The 16,344-nt window shown below is 47.3% G+C and overlaps 1 protein-coding gene and 1 long non-coding RNA gene across 2 annotated transcripts in view; both read left to right on the forward strand.

Moving 5' to 3' along the window:
- Positions 1 to 16,344, forward strand: part of TMEM208 (transmembrane protein 208) — a 110,360-nt gene that overhangs the window by 48,205 nt on the left and 45,811 nt on the right. The gene's annotated exons all lie outside the window — the stretch shown is intronic.
- LOC143807471 (uncharacterized) lies at positions 7,674 to 8,568 on the forward strand. The gene is made up of 3 exons (XR_013221737.1): positions 7,674 to 7,746; positions 7,874 to 7,997; positions 8,192 to 8,568. It is a non-coding gene; the product is annotated as an uncharacterized LOC143807471 (long non-coding RNA).

A 16,344-nucleotide genomic window follows, 5' to 3' on the forward strand; every position in this document is an offset into this window, starting at 1 on the left:
TCAGAGCTCCCAGGGTCGCTACTTCATCTGTGGATGCACGCACAGAGAAGAGGTAATGACAAGCATAGGGAGATGACCAAGAACTGTCCATAGAGTCCATACAAGGTCCAAAGCCAGTTGACAGGAGAGCCACCACCTGGCTTATCTGACCATCTCCATGGAACCAGGCGACCAGCGGGTCCCAAACCTGGCTTTCTCCAAGCATATCCATGGTCAGAGATGGTCACTGGATCAGATCTGTGTCCTTCCAACCGGAGCCGAAAACCCCTGGGTTGTTTCCTATAGAATCCTAGATCAGTGTCCCTCGTGATGGTGCCATGATGAATTGGCTGCAGTCCTTTCTCTTGTCTGTTGGGTGGTTTGCAGAATGTCTGGCTGATAGCTCTGTGTTACTTCAGTTTCCAGGATGATCTCTGAGTCTTTTTATACCCAAGGCATGTTAGCTATTTTTAGAATTAAAAATTCAATCCAACATCAAGATAAACTGAAAAAACACCAGAAGATACCATAGACCTATGTTGGTACAACAACTCATATATATTAATATTATCAGGAGGACAATTGAGTAAAATGTATACCACGATTCCAAATTTAACAATGATCTTTATTTGATAAATAAATAATTATAATAACATCTTCAATAAATACATAGGTCACACATTCTATTTATGTGAATCACACTAAAGTGTTAGAACCATGACACACCAAGGGAGCATGTTGGACCTAAACGTATCCGCATCTCAGAGGGTACTTCTTTCTAAATAGGTGGAAATAGGTCCATGTGGACAAGGTATATCATCACCTAAAGCTGCAGTAATTGTGCTGACAGTAAGAACGGCACGTATGCCTTTTAACAGAAACAATCAGACCATTCCCCTAAATGCATAGTTTAAAAAACGGTAATTACCCATAGTAAGGTCTAGTCTCTGGTCCAGCTCCAAACGTGTGTCACGTACCCCAACGCGCGTTTCGCGTGTACCGTTGTGTCGCTTCCTCAGGGGGCGCCCCCTGAGGAAGCGACACAACGGTACACGCGAAACGCGCGTTGGGGTACGTGACACACGTTTGGAGCTGGACCAGAGACTAGACCTTACTATGGGTAATTACCGTTTTTTAAACTATGCATTTAGGGGAATGGTCTGATTGTTTCTGTTAAAAGGCATACGTGCCGTTCTTACTGTCAGCACAATTACTGCAGCTTTAGGTGATGATATACCTTGTCCACATGGACCTATTTCCACCTATTTAGAAAGAAGTACCCTCTGAGATGCGGATACGTTTAGGTCCAACATGCTCCCTTGGTGTGTCATGGTTCTAACACTTTAGTGTGATTCACATAAATAGAATGTGTGACCTATGTATTTATTGAAGATGTTATTATAATTATTTATTTATCAAATAAAGATCATTGTTAAATTTGGAATCGTGGTATACATTTTACTCAATTGTCCTCCTGATAATATCAACATCAAGATAAGGTAAACAATGGTGATGGGATTAAGTAGCACTATTAGCATATAAGCACAAATCAATAAACAAAGCTTAACTCACTCAATGTACAGTCACTATTACAGACTTAGGGTACCGTCACACAGTGCCATTTTTCCCTTCCCCCATGACGGCACACCTGAGAGAGGGGATCCGCCCAGTCAGGACAGGAACCCTACTGAAAATAAAAGGGCGGTACCTCTCCCTCGCTTCAGTTGGGTTTCCTGTCCTGACAGGGACCCTTGTGCTGAACACGGCGGTTCGACTTACCCAGGTCCCGTCCCGGCGTGGAAGAACAGGCAGCGCCTGTGCGTCGGAGGTTCGGGTCCTGGAGGCGCCGTCCGCAGGTCCCCCCGGGTCACTGCGTCCGTGCGGGCGTTGTGCAGCATGGTTGGAGGACCGGGTTCCTTCCATGGCTGCCACGCCGCCCACCCCTCTCTGCCGGCGCGGCGGCCGCTTCCGGGTCGCTCTTCTGACGTCGCACGTCAGGCCCGCTGTGAATGGGCGTGCCCGTGTGACGTCGGAGGCAGGCGCCGGATCCAAGATGGCGGCGCCCATGAAGAAAACGCCGGCCGGTGAATGAAGACTCCGGCGGCATGGCAGAGAGGGGGAGGGATCACTATTGGGCACCGGAGAGGCGGGGAGTGCAGTGGTCGCCCCATAAAAGGGTGCTGGACCACAGAAGACGCGCTCATGTCCAAAAACTTCGCCATGGAGGTAGGACAACAAGAGCAGCTGCAGCAGTCTTCTTCACAGCAGCAGCAGCCGGAGCTCTCACCAGATGCCTTGCCGAGCCACCAACATACCAGGAGCAGCCGCTCAAGTGGTAAAAACAGTGGTCGTTCCGTCCGGCAAGATTCGTCAACGTCCAGGAGGGACGCTTCACGTGCATCTGTCCAGCCTCAAAAATCGGTACCCTTGATTGTCGGCGGTGGTGAGTGATCTACGTGAATGTATCCCTTATGGTAACAGGGTCCATTTTTCTGTTTTGATCACTAGGGGTCCAGGAAAGCTACCGGTAAAACAAAGAACCGAGAGTGTGCCCTTTGTAAAAACCCGCTCGCAGTGCAGTATCGGAAGGATCTCTGTGCTGACTGCATAAATAAGACTATTCAAGAAGAAACCCCTAATTTCACCACTAGCCTTAAAGCCATAATACAGGCTGAAATAAAAGACTCCTTAAAATTGGCCCTTAGCGAACCAAGAGGGGGAAGCCGTAGGGCGTCTACAGAGTCGGATACCTCTCAGAGACAAGGGAGTCATAAAACATCCCGATCTCCCTCTACTTCCCCAGCCTCGGTCCACTCTTCAGATTCCTCCTCGGACAGTGATTCAGGAGGTCGTCCGTGCCTTCCCACGGAGGACGTGGACAAATTAGTCAAAGCAGTTAGGTCTGCAATGGGCCTTAAAGAGGAGAAGACACCTAGGTCACTAGAGGATGTCATGTTTGGTGGCTTAGAAGAGAGGAGGAAACGCACGTTTCCAGTTAATGCAAAAATAAAAGCATTAATTGAGAAAGAGTGGAAAAGACCTGAAAAAATGGGTTCTTTGCCCTCTTCATCCAAAAGGAGATATCCCTTTGAAAATAAAGACTCTGAACCTTGGGAAAAGATCCCCAAAATTGACGGAGCGGTAGCCAAATGCTTAAAAAAATCATCCCTTCCATTAGAAGACTCGGGTGTTCTTAAAGACCCGCTTGACAAAAAAGCAGATGGTTTTCTCAGACATATCTGGGAAGCCTCAGCGGGGGGCCTGAAGCCAGCAATCGCTGGAACTTGTACGGCCCGCGCTCTGATGGTCTGGCTACAGCAGATAGAGGATCAGCTAAGGGACAAGGTACCCAGATCCGACATCCTTGCCAATATATCCTTGGTGCAAGGGGCAGCAGCCTTTTTAGCAGACTCTTCTGCGGATTCCGCAAGACTAACGGCCAGAGCAGCGAGCTTGTCTAATGCGGCAAGAAGAGCCCTCTGGCTCAAAGGTTGTCCGGGGGATTTACCATCTAAACACAAGCTGTGCTCCATCCCATGTGATGGCCAACTCCTCTTTGGGAAAAAACTTGAAGAAATCCTGGAACATGCAGGAGATAAAAAGAAAGGCTTTCCCAATATCCCTAAAGAGTCCAAAAAACCCTTTTTTCGGAGGAGAAGATTTAATAGAGGTCGCCCCCCAGGAGAAAGAAAAAACTGGGACTTTAGGGATAAGAGAGGCTCAGGCTACATGTTCAAAGGGCCCTCTACATCGGCAAAGAAATCCCCCCAATGACATTACGCCAGAAGTGGGAGGAAGACTCTCCCTCTTCTTTCCGGCCTGGGTAAACATCTCCCCCAGTACCTGGGTCATAAATATAATCAGAGACGGCCTCAAAATAAAATTCACCTGTCCACCCAGACGAAACTTTATTATAACTCCCCGAAGAAAGTCCCAGCAGGAACAATCTGCCCTAGAAGCCGAAGTCCTGGGACTTATCCACAAAAAGGTTCTTCTGGAGGTTCCGGTTCAGGAGGAGGGAGACGGGTTTTACTCCCCCCTCTTCTTAATCCAAAAACCGGATGGTTCTTGGAGAACTATTATAAACTTAAAAAAACTCAACCAATCCATAGAGAACTACTCTTTCAAGATGGAGTCTATAAATACGACCATAAAACTCCTTTTCCAACACTGCTTCATGGCAGTAATAGACTTGAAAGATGCGTATTATCATATACCAATGCATCCGGAATATCAGAAATACTTGAGAGTAGCTCTCTATGTCCAGAACCAGATGAAACATTATCAATACACAGCCCTTCCGTTCGGTCTGTCTACAGCTCCCAGGGTGTTCACCAAGGTGATGGTGGAAGTAATGTCATACCTCCGGTCCCGGGATGTAGTCATTGTCCCATATCTGGACGATTTCCTGGTAATAGGAAGATCAGAGTCCCACTGCACTCATCAAGTATCAGTGGTAACATCAACTCTAAGGGAGCTGGGTTGGATAATAAATATCCCCAAGTCCAGACTGCTGCCAGTAAAATTACAGTCCTTCCTGGGGTTAATACTGGACTCCGAACGTCAGCTCTGCCTTCTTCCAGAAAACAAGGTAGACAAAATAATAAATCTGACCGGTACAGCAATACGCCAGCCGACAATGACTCTGAGAAAGGCAATGTCCCTTCTAGGCTCGTTAACATCGTGTATTCCGGCAGTAGAATGGGCACAATTCCACCTAAGACAACTACAGTGGGAAGTTCTCTCAGCCCAAAGACTGCTAAAAGGGCATTTAGAAGGAAATCTATGTCTCTCCCTGGGCGTAAGGGATTCCCTAGTTTGGTGGACTGTGAGAAACCACCTGACAATGGGGGTCCGGTGGCAAAATCCGGTCATAGACATTATCACGACCGACGCAAGCGGTACAGGTTGGGGGGCTCACCTGAGGTCTCACTCTGTACAAGGGACCTGGTCCATACGAGAAAAGAACTATGGATCAAACGAAAAAGAGCTGTGGGCAGTGGAGAAATCCCTAAGACATTTTTTTCCTTTACTCCGGGGTCGCCATACTCGAATCCTGACGGACAATCGAGCAGTGGTGGCGTATGTCAATCATCAGGGGGGAACGAGGTCCAAAGGCCTCATGCAGGCATCAAACATACTCTTTCAACTAGCAGAACAACACCTGTCATCTCTGTCGGCATTGCACATCAAAGGCACAGAAAACACTCAAGCGGACTTCCTGAGTCGCAGAGGCTTAAGGCAGGGGGAATGGTCATTAAACCCCCAGATATTTCAACAAATAGTCCAAGCCTGGGGCACACCAGAGATAGACTTGTTCGCCAACTCCCACAACAGAAAAGTCAGGAGGTTCTGCTCCTTGAATCCGAGAGAACATCCCTTCGCAGTAGATGCCCTACTGATACCTTGGAAGTTTTCTCTGGCCTACGCATTCCCCCCGATAGTGATGATTCCAGCTGTGATCCGGAAGATCAGAGAGGATCAGGCGAATATCATCTTCATAGCTCCTTTTTGGCCAAGGAGACCTTGGTTCTCCCTTCTAAGGCAGATGTCGGTAACAGACCCATGGATCCTGCCAGAGGTTCCGGACCTGCTAACCCAGGGCCCAGTGACCCACTCTCAGGTGAAGGGCTTCCATCTCGCAGCCTGGAATTTGAGAGGGCGTTACTAAGTCGCCAAGGATTCTCTCCAGGGTTAGTCTCCACCCTGTTGAAAAGCAGAAAACCCATAACCTCTAGAATCTATGGTAGGACATGGAAAAAATTTCTCGACTTCCTGGGGGAACCATTGGGGGAGGTGGCTCCAATAGGTCCTATCCTAGAGTTTCTGCAAGCAGGATTACATCTTGGGTTAGCAACCAGCACCCTTAAAGTTCAGGTTTCTGCCTTGGGGGCCCTATATAATTGTAATCTTGCCTCAAATAAATGGGTCTCACGATTCATAAAATCTTGTAGTAGATCTCGGCCAGTTATTATCCCAAAAATCCCTCCTTGGGATCTAAATTTGGTCTTAGAAGCCCTGACTAAACAGCCCTTTGAGCCTTTGCAGGAGTTATCACCTAAGTTACTTACCCTTAAAACAGTTTTACTAGTAGCCTTAACATCGGCACGTAGGGTAAGTGATTTACAGGCCCTGTCAATATGCCCTCCTTATACTCAGGTTTTTGATGACAGGATTGTTCTAAGACCAGACCCGGCTTATCTCCCCAAGGTGGTTCAAAAGTTCCATAGGAGTCAGGAGATTACTTTACCATCTTTCTGTAGTAATCCTAAAAATCCAGGGGAACAAAGGTTCCACATGTTAGATGTGAGAAGATCTATGTTACAATACATGTCTGTGACTAATCAGTGGAGGAAAGACCAAACCCTATTCATAGCCTTTCAGGGTAGCAAAAGAGGGTGCGGGGTAGCTAAAAGTACCATTGCTAGATGGATCAGGGAGGCCATTAGTTTATCCTATTCTGCAAGTGGCACTCCGGTTCCTGACGGCATCAAGGCTCACTCCACCAGAGCCGTGGCTACCTCCTGGGCAGAGAAAGCTGAGGTATCAATTGACCAAATTTGCAAGGCCGCTACCTGGTCCTCACCCTCAACTTTTTTCAAACACTACCGGCTAGACCTTTCCTCCTCTGCTGACCTAACCTTTGGTAGAAGGGTGCTCCAAGCGGTGGTCCCTCCCTAAGGTTTCATTCTACAAAATTCTCTCAGGTGTGCCGTCATGGGGGAAGGGAAAACACCAAGGTTACTTACGGGTAGCCGGTTTTTCCGGAGCCCATGACGGCACCCGTATATTCCCCCCCTTTTTTTCACCCTTTCGGTGTGCACTATTGTTTTGGGTGTGTTTAGTTAATATAATGTGGTGTTGGATTGCCATGTATACTAACCAGGGGGGCCTCTCATGCTCTGAAAACCAACTGAAGCGAGGGAGAGGTACCGCCCTTTTATTTTCAGTAGGGTTCCTGTCCTGACTGGGCGGATCCCCTCTCTCAGGTGTGCCGTCATGGGCTCCGGAAAAACCGGCTACCCGTAAGTAACCTTGGTGTTTCATCGCTACGACGGCACGATTCGTGACGTTATAGCGATATCGCTGTGTCTGACACGCTACTGCAATCCGGATCCCCGCTGAGAATCGTACGTCGTAGCAGATCGTTTGAAACTTTCTTTCGTCGTCTAGTGTCCCGCTGTGGCGGCATGATTGCATCGTGTGACACAGGTTGTATACGATGTGCGCACAGTAACCAACGGCTTCTACATCGCAAATACGTCATGAAATTATCGCTCCAGCGCCGTGTATTGCAACGTGTGACCGCAGTCTACGACGCTGGAGCGATAATCATACGACGCTGCAACGTCACGAATCGTGCCGTCGTAGCGATGAAAATGGCACTGTGTGACGGTACCCTTAGGGTACGTTCACACAGGACTTTTTTGCTGCGTATTTTTGCTGCGTTTTTTTATGCTAATTTTCAGCTGCTTTTTACAGTACCAGCAAAGCCTATGAGATTCCAGAAATCTCATGCACACACATTGGGTTTTTGTTTGATCAGTATTTTCTGCTTTGCTGCGTTTTTTGGACATAGGGCATGTCACTTCTTTCAGCGTTTTTGCTGCGTTTTTGCAGCGTTTTTTCACCCATTGACATGAATGGGTGATGGAAATAACGCAGCAAAAACGCATGTAGCATTATTTGCTGCGTTTTTTGTGCAGAAAAATCATGGCCAGCAGGAAGTGATCTCACAGCCAAGAGCTTAGGGGTGTGGTTAGTGAGGTGTGAAGAAGAGCCATTGTGAGCCATTGTGAGGTGTGAAGAGCCATTGTGAGGTGTCCTGATTGTGATCTATTGTGAGGGAGTTCCTGGTAGTGAGGTGTGAAGATCCATTGTGAGCCACTGTGAGGTGTGAAGAGCCATTGTGAGGTGTCCTGATTGTGATCTATTGTGAGGGAGTTTCTGGTAGTGAGGTGTTAGCCATGTCTTGGTATAGGAGGATGAGCATTAATGTTTCCCAACTAATCATGGAGGTAATATTTTTTTAAATTTGTGATATATCTATCTATCTATCCGATTGTTTGCAATGGTACACTTTGCGATGCTCATGTGCTGTTATGTACATGTTCATGTGTTCTGCATGTGTATGTTTGTATCTTCCTTGTCATGAATGTTGGCTTCATTTCATCTTGCATTTGGTAATTACTTTTTCATTTATTTTTCCAAGGTGGAAACAATGCCTGTAATTTGGGATGTAGCTTGCCCAAACTACAGTGATCGTCAAAAAAAGGCCGATGCATGGCATGTAATTCGCCGTAAATTGTTCCCCCGCTGGGATGAAGGAAGCGATGCTAAGCTCCACTGGGGTCACTCAACTTTATTATCATGCACAAATAGACAAAAAAAAACACCAAAACCGCACAAAAAACGCATCTATAAGCAGCTGAAAATTGGCATAAAAAACGCAGCAAAAATACGCAGCAAAAAAGTCCTGTGTGAACTTACCCAAAAAACGCACCAAATACGCACCAAAAAAACGCACCTAAATTAGCATAAAAAAAGCAGCAAAAATACGCCGCAAAAAAGTCCTGTGTGAACTTACCCTTAAGGTACCGTCACACTCAGCGACGCTGCAGCGATATAGACAACGAGCCGATCGCTGCAGCGTCGCTGTAGAGACGTCAAACACCGCAGCTCCAGAACGATGCAGGAGCGATCCTGTGACGTAACGGTGACTCAGTTATCGTTCTCACAGGTCGTTAGCTCCATGTAAAACATTTGCTGTCAAACACGACGATACACGCCAACCTGACGACCAAATAAAGTTCTGGACTTCTAGCTCCGACCAGCGATATCACAGCGGGATCCAGATCGCTGCTGCGTGTCAAACACAACGAGATCGCTATCCAGGACGCTGCAACGTCACAGATTGTTGTCGTTCTCGTTGTAAAGTTGCTGAGTGTGAAGGTACCTTTACACAGTATGTTAGATAGTATATCAGTTGGCAAGTCTGTCTTCTTGACCCACCAGACATGAACACTTAAATTCACAAGACAATCTACTATATAATTGTCTAAGGGTCACTTCCATCTGTCCTTCTGTCTTTCTGTCACGGATATTCATTGGTCGCGGCTTCTGTCTGTCATGGAATCCAAGTCGCTGATTGGTCTCGGCAGCTGCCTGTCATGGCTGCCGCGACTAATCAGCGACGGCCACAGTCCGATTAGTCCCTCCCTACTACCCTGCAGTCAGTGCCAGGCGCCCGCTCCATACTCCCCGCAGTCACCGGTCACACAGGGTTAATGCCGGCGGTAACGGACCGCGTTATGCCTTGGGTAACTCACTCCGTTACCACCGCTATTAACCCTGTGTGACCAAGTTTTTACTATTGATGCTGCCTATGCAGCGTCAATTGTAAAAACATCTAATGATAAAAATAATAAAAAAATAATTAAAAATCATATACTCACTTTTCACACTCCTCGCGACGCTCCAGGCAGGTTCCGGTGGGAGGATGGTCTGCGAAAAGGACCTGCCATGACGTCACGGTCATGTGACCGCGACGTCATCACAGGTCTTGCGCGCCTGCGTGAGAAGGACCTGCCGTGACGTCACGGTCATGTGACCGCGACACGGTCATGTGACCGCGACGTCATCACAGTTCCTGTGCGCCTACGCAAGAAGGACCTGCCGTGATGTCACGGTCATGTGACCGCGACGTCATCACAGGTCCTGCGTACCTGCGCGAGAAGGAGGCGACAGAACTACAAGGGTACCCTCGGAAGGTGAGTATGTTTATTTTTTAACCTGTCACATATGTGGCTGGGCAATATACTACGTGACTGGCCAATATACTACGTGGCTGGGCAATATACAACATGGCTGGGCAATATACTACGTAACTGGGCAATATACGACGTGGCTCTGTGCTGTATACTACGTCACTGTGCAATATACTACGTCACTGGGCAATATACGACGTGGCTCTGTGCTGTATACTACGTCGCTGTGCAATATACTACGTGGCTCTGCTGTATACTACGTCACTGGGCAATATACTATGTAACTGGGCAATATACTATGTAACTGGGAAATATACTATGTAACTGGGCAATATACTATGTAACTGGGTAATATACTATGTAACTGGGTAATATACTATGTAACTGGGCAATATACTACGTCACTGGGCAATATACTACGTCACTGGGCAATCTACTACATAACTGGACAATATACTACGTGGCTTTGTGCTGTATACTACGTCGCTGTGCAATATACTACGTGGCTGGGCAATATACTACGTCACTGGGCAATATACTGCGTAACTGGGCAATATACTACGTGGGCTGGGCAATATACTATGTGGGCTGTGCAATGTACTGCGTGGACATGCATATTCTAGAATACCCGATACGTTAGAATCGGGCCACCATCTAGTATACAGATAAAAAGCCAGTTTTTTTTGGTTTGCAAAAATATGGTTGTCTGGGAAATTAAGATACAATCTGGTGTCTTCACACCAGGTTTTTGGAAACAATATAATATAACAACGCTCAATCAGATCTTTGAAAATCAAATTTTATCATTTGAACAATTTCACATAAAATTTGGAATCCCTCATAGGGATTATTATAGATATCAATCATGGAGTAAACGCGGCAACACTCACTGATCCTGTAATCAGAACATTTATTGAAACAAGCAGCAATACATCTTCACGGCACGGGGGAGTGAAGCCGAAGGCAGAGTGAGCAGGGAAGGATGACGGCCGTTTCGCGCTTTGAACAGCGCTTCTACAGGTCCACGCTGAGAGGAAGTGACGCCGTAGACTCCCCCGTGCCGTGAAGATGTATTGCTGCTTGTTTCAATAAAGAAAAGTTCTGATTACAGGATCGGTGAGTGTTGCCGCGTTTACTCCATGACTGCTATTTGATGTTTTCTATTTTTATACGCAAGCACCTCCCGCTTTCATATCAGGTTCTCATTCCCTGGGATTGAGTACAGATTTGGTCTCCTGATGCTACAGGCTGTGCTGCTCTACTTTTTCTTTCTTTGATTATTATAGATATCTGCAGCTGAGACATGCCATAACGTACCAATTCCCGCTTCCTAGAATGCTAATGTCTAGATATCCACTAATAGGAATATTGTCAACCCAGGGACCTACAGGAGTGATTTCCTCTCTTTATACCTTCTTGTTAAATTCCAAAATTGCTTCCACCCAGTTGGCTGTGGAGGTTAAATGGAGGCACCTAATCCTCTCTATCACTGATGACCAGTGGAATGAAGCACTGAAGGCGCATACGATGGTGTCTCCAGCAGTAAATAACAAATTAATTCAGTTATATATATTCCACCACTCCTATTTAACCCCGAGTAGGTTACATAAATTCGGCAGAAGAGTAAATGATGAATGTCATAGATGAGGGTAGGTGGGAGTGGAGTTTTGACATCTCATTTGGGATTGTAGAATCATAAGAAGATATTGGAAGGATGTGATTTTTACACTAGAAAGGATACTTGGGATACCAATTGAATGTAGTCCAGAGCTCTGTGTGTTGGGTGTTGTGGATGAAGAAATGTGGACTCATTATGACAGAATATTTCTGAGAGGCTCTTTATGCCTCGGAAAGCGATAGCGCTGAGGTGGATGGGGGGGGAAGGTCTCCTTCAACCAATCAGTGGAAAAAATTAGTGAACGATATAATTCCATATGAGAACATGTTTTACAAGAACAGAGGTTGTCCCCAGAAATTTCATAGAATTTGGGAAATGTGGTGTGACTCACTCTTGACACCTAGCCCATGGTGCCGTGATTTCCTCAACCGCGAGATCTAATCCCTGAGGTTTCTCTTTTTCAGGGCATGACCGTGATGCTCTATGTGGACTCAGGAATATTTGCTTATTATAACCTGAATTGTTACATACTCAGAACCCTGATAAAGAACTTCTTGGTTGATGGTGCAATGCTGCTGAGAATACATTGTGTTTAACCCCTTAACGACCGCCGATACGCCTTTTAACGGCGGCAGTTAAGGGTACTTTAACCACAGCGCCGTTAATTAACGGCGCTGTGGGAAAAGTGAATAGCGCCCCCCAGAGTCGGATTTTCTCTGGGGTCTCGGTTTCCGGGGGTAGCCGAGACCCCAGAGAACATGATTCGGGTTTTTTTTACCGACCCCCGGGTTGCGATCGCCGGTAATTAATAGTTTACCGGCGGTCGCAAAAACCCCCCCAAAAAACACGATTTCCCATTTAATTTCTCTGTTCTCCGATGTGATCGCACATCAGAGGACAGAGAAATGGGGTCCCCGATCGCCCCCCCGATACTCACCTGTCTCCCCCGGTGCTCCTCGTGGCTCCCGATGGGCGCCGCCATCTTGTTCCGGCCAAAAATGGGCGCACTGCGCCCGCCGGCCGGCACCCGGAAGATCTTTGGGATCTCGGCTGCCGGGGGTAGCCAAGACCCCAAAGAACATGATTGGGGTCAGGTTTTACCGACCACTGTTTTGCGATCGCCAGTAATTAACTGTTTACCGGCGACCGCAAAAGAAAAAAAAAAGCGATGTGTAATTCTCTGTCCTCTAGTGTGATCGCACATCAGAGGACAGAGAAATAGGGGGATTCAGGGACCCTGTCATACTTACCGGTGTCCCTGGGTCCTCCTGTGTCCCCTCCTGGCCGCCGGTTTCTTCCTCCGGTAAGAAAATGGCGGGCGCATGTGCAGTGCGCCCGCCATGATCGGCCGGCAGCTAGAGGAGTTGGGGCTAAATTTAGGGTTGGGGCTAAATTTAGGGTTAGGGTTGGGGCTAAATTTAGGGTTAGGGTTGGGGCTAAATTTAGGGTTAGGGCTATGGTTAGGGTTGGGGCTAAAGTTAGGGCTAGGGTTATGGTTGGGACTAAATTTAGGGTTAGGGTTGGAGCTAAAGTTAGGGTTGGGGCTAAAGTTAGGACTAGGGTTGCGGCTAAAGTTTGGGTTAGAGTTGGGATTAGGGTTGGCATTAGGGTTACGTTTGGGATTAGGGTTGGGATTAGGGTTAGGGGTGTATTGGAATTAGGGTTAGGTTTGAGGTTAGGTTTGAGATTAGGATTAGGGGTGTGTTGGATTTAGGGTTCTGATTAGGGTTATGGTTGTTTTGGGGTTAGGGTTGTGATTATCGTTAAGGTTGTGATTAGGATTATGGATCGGATTGGGGTTAGGGTTGGAGTTAGAATTGGGGGGTTTCCACTGTTTAGGTACATCAGGGGGTCTCTAAACGCCACAGCCAATTTTGCGCTCAAAAAGTCAAATGGTGCTCCCTCCCTTCTGAGCTCTGCCGTGCGCCCAAACAGTGGTTTACCCCCACATATGGGGCATCAGCATACTCGGGATAAATTGGACAACAACTTTTGGAGTCCAATTTCTCCTGTTACCCTTGTGAAAGTAAAAATTTGGGGGTGAAAAGATCATTTTTGTGGAAAACAAAATATTTTTTATTTTCACGACTCTGCATTATAAACTTCTGTGAAGCACTTGGGCATTCAAAGTTCTCACAACACATCTAGATAAGTTCCTTGGGGGGGTCTAGTTTCCAAAATGCAGTCACTTGTGGGGGGTTTCTACTGTTTAGGCACATCAGGGGCTCTCCAAACGCGACATGGTGTCCGATCTCAATTCCAGCCAATTCTACATTGAAAAAGTAAAACGGCACTCCTTCTCTTCCAAGCTCTGCGGTGCGCCCAAACAGTGGTTTACCCCCACATATGGGGTATCGACGTACTTAGGAGAAATTGCACAACAACTTTTGTGGTCTAATTTCTCCTGTTACCCTTGTGAAAATAAGAATTTGTGGGCGAAAAGATCATTTTTGTGTAAACAAATGCGATTTTTTTATTTTCACGGCTCTACTTTATAAACTTCTGTGAAGCACCTGGGGGTTTAAAGTGCTCACCACACATCTAGTTAAGTTCCTTAAGGGGTCTAGTTTCCAAAATGGTGTCACTTGTGGGGGGTTTCCACTGTTTAGGCACATCAGGGGCTGTCCAAACGCGACATGGCGTCCGATCTCAATTCCAGCCAATTCTACATTGAAAAAGTAAAACGGCGCTCCTTCTCTTCCAAGCTCTGCGGTGCGCGCAAACAGTGGTTTACCCCCACATATGGGGTATCGGCGTATTCAGGAGAAATTGCACAACAAAATTTATGGTTACATTTCTGTTTTTACACTTGTGAAAATAAAAAAAAAATGGTTCTGAAGTAAAATGTTTGCAAAAAAAAGTTAAATGTTCATTTTTTCCTTCCACATTGTTTGTTCCTGTGAAGCAGGTAAAGGGTTAATAAACTTCTTGAATGTGGTTTTGAGCACCTTGAGGGGTGCAGTTTTTAGAATGGTGTCACACTTGGTTATTTTCTATCATATAGACCCCTCAAAATGACTTCAAATGTGATGTGGTCGGGGGCGTGGCTATGTAGTCCAGGAGAGAGGACGCACCTCGGGAGAGCTCCGGTCATCCTGAACTTAATCCTGCCATAAATCCCCTAACTCACCGTCTGCATCGGCTGGAACGGTGCTCTTAGGACCCCAGGAGACTGGCGATCCCCGGAAGTGGCAATTTCAGAGCCCTGAGACGCCGGGAGGTGAAGAGGCCTGGAGGGGCGGTAAAATCCCTGAGCTGCGGCGGCCATCTTGGGGCGCGTGTTCCAGCACGTAGGACACAGCGCCGGCGGTTACCGGAGCCAGATACATCTCCCCTGGAGGAGGCAGACACCTGCGCTGAAGCGGGAGCGCTGTGGAACGCTGATATACAGGTGCTGGGTCTGAGGCAGCGGGCAGCGCCTGGGGAGACGGCAGCCATCACTGCAGCGCGCTCTCCAGCAGTAAGGAGAGCGGCGCTATACAGCATGACCTCGGTACAACTCAGGAGGTGAGCACATCACTGAAATAATAGAGGGGTAGTGCGGTGTGTGCCCTGGAAGATTGGGCCCTGCAACCCCCTTATCTGACAAGCTCCTGTCTGTGCCATAAACTTTGGAGGGATTAACCCCTCCCTCCCTGCTGTACTGCCTGTGGAAGCTGTGGGCTGCTCTGGGGCGTAGTGCCTGGGTGAATCCTGAGGTGCTGCTTCTATGAATATCTGACAATCCCCTTATCTGGCTGGTGATCTCCCTAGGATCTATTCCAGTATTTAACTTTGCCGGGTCAGCCATTGGGGAATAGACCAGCTATAACTATATGTGTGATCCATCTGAAGGGTCCCTCTGCTAACCGCCATGCAGCATTCCAAAGGAGCGGGGGCTGCTGACAAAGAAATATGCCAGAGAAGACGCCTCTGATAATGTACGCACTCTCAGAAATAATCCCACGCAGAACCAACGCAAAAATCGTCTTTCTGACAGTAATGAGGAGGGAGAGCAGGGTGAACTGACTCAAACAAGCGTCTGAGCAACTGATTCAGGCTATATCCCTCACCAGATCTTCTCTTACTGAGAAAATAGAAGACGTGCATACTGAAGTGGGTCGTTTGCGACATGATATGCAAGCTATGAGAGGGCGCATCTCGGAGGTTGAAACAAGAGTGTCTCAGATAGAAGACACCGTCACCCCTATGGAAACTAAACTGTCAAAAGCCGCTGGGTCCGTGATTGCCTGGAAACAAAAAGCAGACGACCTGGAAAATAGACTGCGCCGTAATAACATTCGAATTATTGGCTTGCCGGAGCGCTCGGAGGGTCAGCAACCTGAGCAATTCCTAGAGGATTGGCTTAAAACCTCCCTGGGAGATGGATTCTCCTCAACATTTTCTGTGGAGAGGACCCATAGGGTTCCAACGAGGCCTCTCCCCCCCCGGAACTCCACCCCGGCCCTTTTTGGCGCATCTTCTTAACTGCAGAGACAGAGATGCGATACTCCGCCTGGTGAGGCAGAAGGGCCCTATTAAATTCAACAATGCTACTATATCAATTTTCCCGGATTTCTCCATGGAGCTCCAAAAACAGCGAGTTCGATTTGTGGAAGTTAAGAAGCGGCTCAGGGATAAAAACATAATTTATTCCATGCTTTACCCAGCTCGACTCTGCGTTGTCCATGAAGGCTCCATGGGTGCAGTGGTCCCTTTACGCATTTCATACCAGCTATTCAAGAGGGGTCTCTCTGCTAATCCATAGAAATGTTAGATGGGAGGCTAGGGAGGCAAGACGAGATCCCGAAGGTCGCTTTGTTTTTGTACACGCCTTTATTAACACGCGGGAATATGTGATACTATGCGTCTATAACCCACCCCCAGCTAATATATCGGTTCTCCGCATGGCAATGGGATTCTCCCTAAATTATCCTGATGCTAGTATTATTTGTATGGGAGATTTTAACTTAGTCATGGATAATTCCTTAGATAGATTGA

This window comes from Ranitomeya variabilis, chromosome 2 (genome assembly GCF_051348905.1).
Source record: "Ranitomeya variabilis isolate aRanVar5 chromosome 2, aRanVar5.hap1, whole genome shotgun sequence".
Classification (NCBI taxonomy): Eukaryota; Metazoa; Chordata; class Amphibia; order Anura; family Dendrobatidae; genus Ranitomeya; species Ranitomeya variabilis.